The 7,939-nt window shown below is 47.7% G+C and overlaps 2 long non-coding RNA genes and 1 other non-coding gene across 4 annotated transcripts; 1 reads left to right on the plus strand and 2 right to left on the minus strand.

Annotated features, from left to right (window-relative positions):
• Positions 1-262: 262 nt before the first annotated feature.
• Positions 263-2,900, minus strand: LOC133625072 (uncharacterized). The gene is made up of 2 exons (XR_009818359.1): positions 2,155-2,900; positions 263-1,451 (listed from the first exon to the last, which is right to left on the minus strand). It is a non-coding gene; the product is annotated as an uncharacterized LOC133625072 (long non-coding RNA).
• A 572-nt stretch (positions 2,901-3,472) lies between these two features.
• LOC133625075 (uncharacterized) lies at positions 3,473-7,935 on the plus strand. 2 transcript variants are annotated; one of them, XR_009818363.1, is made up of 4 exons: positions 3,473-3,723; positions 6,221-6,285; positions 6,558-6,654; positions 7,352-7,935. It is a non-coding gene; the product is annotated as an uncharacterized LOC133625075 (long non-coding RNA). The 2 variants fall into 2 exon arrangements; XR_009818364.1 differs by having other exon boundaries at positions 6,585-6,654.
• Positions 7,803-7,874, minus strand: TRNAT-CGU (transfer RNA threonine (anticodon CGU)). Its single transcript has one exon. It is a non-coding gene; the product is annotated as a tRNA-Thr (tRNA).
• Positions 7,936-7,939: the final 4 nt, after the last annotated feature.

Here is a 7,939-nt window from a genome sequence, read left to right on the forward strand (position 1 = left end):
TACACACGTAGACAAACACACACACGTAAAGAAACAGCTAGTTGGAGACAGAGATTAAGACTGAACAATTTGTGAGTGAAAAAAACGAGGAGCAGGATTGCCAATACAAACGTTACCAATGTTTAGAGGACGTTTTCAAGGTTTAAGCTGACTCTTATTTCTAGGGACTTCCTTTTCACCCGGTTCACCTGCATTGACTGACCACTCTTTGAAACATAACTTTGTCTTTCACTGGCATTTAAGAGAAAAACACCACGAACAGTTAGACAACTTCTTTTTTTAATGTTTAACTTTCAGAATGACAGTATTTTCTATCCCCTTTTTATTGCTGAAGAAAACATTAGAGTATTATCATTTATTTAAAGCAGCCTTTTACTGAGTGCAGCAGCAGTTTACTACTAAGCTTAATGTCCACTGTAAGAGCCATAATGTACTGGTTTCTTTTGCAGAACAAAGTGACCACCAAAAGCGGGACTTTGTGGGCCAGTTGGATAAAACATAAGCTCATCTCGCCCCCAAAACCCCGACTCTGGAACCACAACCTTCTGAGATTCAATTTGTAAGTAAAGTGTCTTTGTAAAATATGCCCAATCAACGGAGAGAATTGTTGTTTATAAAGTGGGTAATTTTCAGGCTAACAGAAGAGAATATTGTAGCCAACTGACAATATACACTCCTTCACTTTCCAGACAGCGGGAATTGCTAACAGATACTGTTAGTTTTATTCACACTTTATGATTTATTTATTAAGTAGGTAAGCAGCATCTTCTCTAAGTGTCTATAAAATGACATGGAACTTCCCGAGAATAAGTTATTTATTAGGCTCAGCACTGCAAATATCTATTAAGATCTCAGAGCAAGTAACAACTTGTTTATCTGTTCCACTGTATTTCAGACTAAAGTTGACACATTATAGAGAGATTGACACATTGTAGTGAGCTCTGTCATTACTCTCAATTTGTTATTTGTACAGTAAACTAGAAAATATTTTAACTTTACTTGAAACAGTTAGGTGTCTTCCCACTAACAGTGGCAGTTTCAAGCACTCAGCAGTGTGTCTAAATCATACTGGCCTCAGCATTATATTTAAGAACTTCTTTCAACGATGAGAGGAAAAGTAGAGATCTGTAGACAAAAAGAACATCTTTTCTAAATCCTCAGTTTATAATTCCAACAGAACTTCTAAATAAAGTCCAAGTTTAAAAGCATTACAGTTTACACATGGATGACTGAAGAAGGTAAATGCTGTCAGTTACCCTAAAAGAAACTAATTACTGTGCTTGAGAAGATATTATGACATTATATTCTGCTTTTGATAATCAAAATAGAGAGCCAAAGAATGCTGTCCTAGCTGAACTGCCGCAGAATCAGCAAATACACCTCGGAGGGAGAACGCAGAGAAGTTGACGGAAATTCTGGCTAAGTAGAAATGTTAAGATAAAATAGGTAGCCTGTAGAAAGAGAAATTAACAGACTTATTTATGGTTGCGACGGTTTCGACTATTTTTCTCGCCGTGATTTCTCATGGGCTGATCGAACGACACGTATCGACACCTATCGGCGCGCTTCTTTGTAGTTACTTGTGCTCGGCGAAAGTCGACCCCGGAACCCACATTTAGGCTCCGGGACGGGGCCAGCGGTCGTGCACCCGACAGGAGCGAACACCTGTAGCTCCCGAGGGGGGGCCCGGCCCGGGGCACACCGGCCCCTTCCCCGCGCGGCGCCGGAGCCCGCCGGGGCCCGGCCTCCGCGCGCGCCGGCGCCCCCTCCGCGGCCTGCGGCAGGTGGGCGCGGGGCCGCCGGCACGTGCCGCCGCGCCACACCGCGTCGCGCCGGGCGGCGCCGGGAACGCGCGGCCCCGCGCCGCGGCCGCCCCCCGCGCCGCCACCCGCCGGGAGCCGCGGGGCGCCTGTCCGCGGCCGCGCCGGCCCGGCCCGCGCCCGCCCGGCGCGCAGCGCAGCGGAGCCGAGGGCTCGGAGCCGCCCCATCCCCGCGGCAGGGCGCGGCCCCCGCTGCCAGCGGCGGCGGCGGCGCGGGGCGGCGGCCCCACCTGCGGGCCTGGGAGGCGGCGGGGACGTGCGCGGGGCCACGCTGCTCCCCGCGGGCGGGCGCGCGGCGCGATGGCGGGGGGCGCGGAAGGAGAGCGTAACTTACCACTTGTCAGTCCCCCCGGCGCTGCCCCCGCCAGCTGGGAGGCGAGCGCGGATCCCGAGGAGAGGGTGCCGCTCGCCCGGCAGGTTCCCGTTCTTGAAAGGAGACAGCCCTTCGGTCCCCGCTCCGAGCCGGCTCCTTCCGTTGGCAAAATCCTGACTCATTACATAAAAAGATCACCCTGCCAGGCGCCCAGAAACATTTCTTCATCACGGTCACGCCACGAGCTAAACAAGAGGCCACATCAAGGGGAGGGGGAGAGGGGGAAGCGGGGGGGTGGGGGGGGAAATCCAGTTGTGGGTTTTTTTCCTTAAGATTCTCTTCCTTTAAAAAAAAAAATCAAAAAAACAACAAAAAAAACCAACCCACCCAGAAAAGAAAGAAAAAAGTGGGAGGGGGAAAAGAGCAGCCACCAGGAAAAAAACTAGAGGAGATTCACTCATTGTTGCCACAAAGACACCTCTCCCCTTCCCACTCCCTCTCCATGCTCATTCCTCCAACAGTGCTACAAAGACGTGCAGCCTGCGCCGGGAGTTGCTGAGCCCGAGCCGTGGGCAACTCAACTCCGCGGGGGCCGTGCCAGGAGACCCGAGGCTCGGCGTCCTCCGAGAGTAGGTGTGGGGAGTCCAAGACCGTCCGAAAATTGTTTTTTTTCCTAGAAACTACCTCCAAATATAGTAACAGGGAAGGGGCATTCCTAGAAATTCGGGAGACGTCAGAAAAGGAAGATTTGTGAAATTCAGCTTCACTTCCTGCAGAGGGCTCCTAGCACAGGAAAAAAAAAATGAAGTGAGCAATAAAGTGCTTTTCATGCTTCTCTGATCAGATAATGGTTAGAAAAAGAAGAATGGTAAAACACTTAACTCACATTTCTCTGATACGATCTAGGAGTTTCATATGGGAAGAAAGCTAATCAGTAACCTCCTTTCATCATTTTCTACTAATGTTTATAGATGTCTATCTCCTGTGTTTACTTTCCCCCATGTCCTCCTATCAGACCTATGCACACAGCAAATAAAAGGAATAGGCATACGAGTGAAAAATGGGCCAAACGATAACCTTCCCGTGTATCACAGGAGCACTAATTAATTTCTGTGTGTTATTTTAAACAGGCTTTGCGGGATGCATCTTTCGTGCTACACTGATGTGAATAATTCATGTTATTACTCTAGATGTGTGCAGTGTCGTTACTCGCATGAACGGCGATTTGTAGGTCGGCTTTTATTTAAGGGCCACCCCCCCCCCCCCCCCCCTTCGCTACTGAGAACTGCTGAGCGCTGTCAGTCCCCACTGACCAAATGGTATCTTAGGCTGGTAATTAATTCTGCTCAGCAATTCCCAGGATCGAGCCCCGACTGACAAATGTAAATCGGGACCTGCCGCAGACCCGCACTCTGTCACGAGCCGCTGTTCTCCTTCACGTGTCTCCTAAATCTCTGTATTTGCTTTGTGCTTGTGTCTGACACCCAATCCTTCTTTAGTCGTACCTTTTAAGAAAAAAAGGCTATCTGATACGTTTCAGAGGAAGCAGAAATGAACGTTTGCAAAGCCGCAGCGGATGGAGATGTTATGGTACGCTGTTAATAATATGAAGATGTCAATGTCAATGCATTTGTAATAAAGCATTATTTATCCAGGAACAGCATAGGTTGCTATAAAAATCACAGTAGCCAGCTTTTGGGGAAAGATAATAGATTTCAACGTGTGCAATTCTTGCAGGTTAATTGAATTTCTGCAGTGAAATTCCCCTCAGCCACATGAAATCCTTGGGTTTGTTCTTTGAATTTCATTAGGACTTGCAGAGTCTTCACTGTCCTCAAATCAAATGCAATAAAACCACCTGAGCCTGGCTTTACTTCAGTGTTTATTATAAACACTCACCTTTAATCAAAACTTAGTTACTCACACCTTGTCTGTCTGCAGTTTGAAAGGGGAATTGGCAGCATCCACCTGACAATCCTAAGTGTGCCTGGACTCCTAAATATGGTTTAATTGTTATCACAGTGCTCAATAAACAACTGCTTCAAAATACAGACCCAGCTGTCAGAGAGATGCACCCACAGTGTTCCGTTAGCAAGAATGCCTGGTAGAGGTAGATTCCTTTTAAGTAATTGCTTGGAATTCAAAACAGCTCTAGTTAATTGCAAAAAGGCCTTTTTAAGGTGGCTGGTTAACTTAGGGCACACTGCTCTGCTCTGCCTGTCACTCTCATTTCCTGAGTGGAAAAGTGAATGGCAGCTTCAAGTTCAGGATCTTTTGATCATTAAAAGAAATGTATGTGCTGTCCTCTGTTGGTCGTACTGGTTGTCACACATAAAATTCAATTACCTCAAAAAGGCAGCAAGAGGCTCTGTTAAAAACCACAAAAATGATGAAACTAAATGAAATTTGCTTCGCCAGTAAGACTGCACAGTGTGAGGGATTTCTAAATCGTTTCTGAAAAATGATGCAATGATGGATATGAGAAGCTGGATTAAGGAGGAGGACTCGTTTCACATGACTCCATGCTCCAGCCCCGCTGGCCTCTGGCTGCTGCTCTAACTGCTGTGGGCCTTGTGCCCTTCGTGCTGGGTGGCGCTGGGAGCTGCAGCCACCTCCCTGCCCCAGGGCTGGGGTTGCAGGGGGGCTGTAGTGCTGCCAAGCACGTGGCGAGAGAGGAAGTTTCAAGCTTAAATTTCACATCACACAACCCGGGGTGAGGAAGGAGCCATGTCTGCCAGTTCACATAGTTTATGCTCCCGCGTCATGATTCGTGTGGTGTGGTGTGATGGCCACTACACAGCTTCTGGGAGCTGTAGAACCTTGGCAGCTCAGGCTTTGCTGGGTACACAATGCAAATTCCCACTTTACCACTCCTGGTGTCCTTCTGAGTTGTGTTGTATGGAAATACTCTGCTCAGTGGTAATACTATGTCCACTTTGGGTCCTCATTTTAAGAAGAATATGTAGCAACTGATGAGGATCTGGGGTACTGTAGCCTGAATGATTAGAAGTATAGAAAACCTGACCTAAAAGGAAAGATAGCAACAGGACAAAGGGGAATGGGATGAAGCTGGAACACAAAAAGTTCCACTTAACATAAGAAAAAACTATTTTACTGTGAGAGTGAGAGTGAGGGAGCCCTGGCACAGGCTGCCCAGGGAGACTGTGGAGTCTCCTTCCTTGGAGATCTTCATGACCCTCTTGGACATGTTCCTATGCGACCTGATCTAGGTGACCCTGCTTCTGCAGGGGGGTTGGACTAGATGGTCTCTAAAGGTCCCTTCCAACCCTATCATTCTGTGATTCTATGATTTTAAAATTTGGGGATTGTGTAATCTAGAAAGGAGAAACCTGAAGGTAAATATAGTGACAGTTTCAAAAAGGTTTAACACCGTGTAAATGAATCTATGTCGCGGCACTAAACCTGTGCAAATGTAATTTGCAACTGGGGTTATCAATTTCTGCTCTGCACTGGTTTCCTCTCATGCTGTGATTTCATAGATGGTTTTCTAATATCAAAAATAATTTCAAGTAAATAACTATAAGACACATCTTAAAATGTTCCTTAGCAACATTACTGTCATGCTAATCATTTATCACTGTGATTTAGCAAAATGCGAGTCCTGTCTGCAAACTATGGAGAAATGGGGTCTGCATCATCCAATTTTGATGTGTGTCATGTAACACAGACTCATAGGCCTCAAACCATTGTTATATGTTGAGACACAGACGTAGTTCTCCCAGTCTAGTCCTGTATTTCTAAGAAACAAGAAAGACTTTATGAAAGCATTACTTATCACAAGCAGAGCTGCTCGGTTCCAGGTTTATCCCCGAGGATGTCGTAAGAGAAGGCAGTATTTGTCAGATAAGTGTTTTGTCCTTGAGTTTGATTTCTGTGTTTAGTTTTAGAAACCCTCTTATAAAAGCAGCTTTAGGGACATGGCTGTTCCTCATTGTCCTTTGTATCCATAAGTGAAAACATCTAAGGAAACAGAATTTAGAACCATTTGGGGTTGTAGTTTTGCGTGTGCTCTGTGCTGAAACTGTCACTGCTCACAATCAATAATTTACATTTCCCTTCTCTCTAGGGAGGTTGGGCATTGTTGTCACAGATTTCATGTGAGAAATTTCAAGTTCTGCAATGAGCTGGAAGGTAAGCACTGTGATTTCCTCTCTGCTGATGCTTCATCAAAGTAATGTCAAATTGGCTGAAGAGAGCAGTTTTGGAGACTTTTGAATATTGTCAGTAAACTAAGTGCAAAACCAATAAATCACCCGAGCAAAAAAAGAGCACCTTAAACACAGTAAATGGTTCTTTAACCCAAAATACAACTTGAATGATGATTTTGACCTACCAACAGAATTTATGCATCTTATTTTTACAAAATCCAGTGTAAATTGTTAATGACGGTTATTTTTGCTCAGGTACCAATTGTACCATTTTGATTCTAGGCAACAGTGCTGCAGAATATGAGAGGAACATTTTTCAGGAAGAAAACAAGACTGTGTGGACTAATCAAAGGTCAGTGAAATTTCAAATGGTAAGCAAATATCAAACACCAATCAATAAAGATTTCCTTCACTTGCAGCAGGGTTATTATTAAGATGGTTTTAAGCAGCCAGCCCCAAACTGTGTGTGTGGATTTGATGTGTGGTACCATCCGTGTCCCGGCCCTGGACTTCCCAGCTGCTCATGATCCTGCTGGACCAGCTATATCTGAAGCCCCTGGGGTTTGCTTGTGCCTGGAGACGGCTGAGTGGTCTCCTGTCAGTATAACCCACCTGACCTTTCCTTACCCCTTTTTTAACGTGACAGGGTTTTTCTATTTAAAACAATGGAACATGTAAAGCAAACACAAACTGGATTGCAAGCAATCCTTCAAAGTGGTTAGTGGTGCAGAAACCTCGTGTTTTACTAACCAGAAGACAGAAGCAAATCGATAAATAATTAAATGAATTACAGGACAAGGGGAAACAGTGAGAAGAGTCGGGAATTAGAGGATGATCTTGGTAGCTGCAGCCTCTGGAGAACATCTCTTCCAATACGAGTTTCCAGAGGCTGCGCTTGTGCCTCACAGGAATGAATCCATATCATGGTGGGCACCGGCACGTCTTCGAGGTGGCAGCTCGGGGAATGCGTGTGACACGGCTTCCCCTGGGCTTTGCGGGGCATCTCTTCCTTGCTCATTCGAAACTATCTTCTACTTTTGCTTCTTCAGGTTGAGCTCGGGAGTCATTTGGATACAGGATTAGGCCCCAAGGAAGGTGGTCTGAAGAAAAACGTTTCCGTTGTTGCAAACGTGAACAGAGAGGAGTTGGCAGCCGGTGTCGCCAGGCAGAGAGTGCGGGTCTGACTGCTGTGAAGCGCCAGGTGGCCCGGCCTGGCTCGCGGCTGGCAGGGGAGCGGCTGGAGCGCGGCTGCCGCCGGGCTGGGGCCGGTCCGCTGCTGCGTTGCGGGATCGGTGGTCGACGCGCCGGGCTCGGCTGCCCGTCGGAGCGGAGCGGCAGCGGCCGCCTGCTCACTCGTGCCTGCAGCACCCTGTGCAGTTTCGCCCCGTCAGGCGGCACCGGGCGGCTGCTCCGTTCCCGTTCCGCCCGCCACGGCAGGACCGGGCTGGGGCGCTCCCCTAAAAAGGGAGCGGCAGAGCTCGAGCCGGCACGGACCCGCCAAGGCACGGACGGGGTTCGAACCCGTGATCTTCGGTTTACGAGACCGACGCCTTACCACTTGGCCACCGCGCCTGCGTTATCGCGCGCTCCCGACGCCGTTGTACGTCGGTGGCGGCGGCTGTGCGGGCGGCGCTTCC

Source organism: Colius striatus, chromosome 3 (genome assembly GCF_028858725.1).
Source record: "Colius striatus isolate bColStr4 chromosome 3, bColStr4.1.hap1, whole genome shotgun sequence".
Classification (NCBI taxonomy): Eukaryota; Metazoa; Chordata; class Aves; order Coliiformes; family Coliidae; genus Colius; species Colius striatus.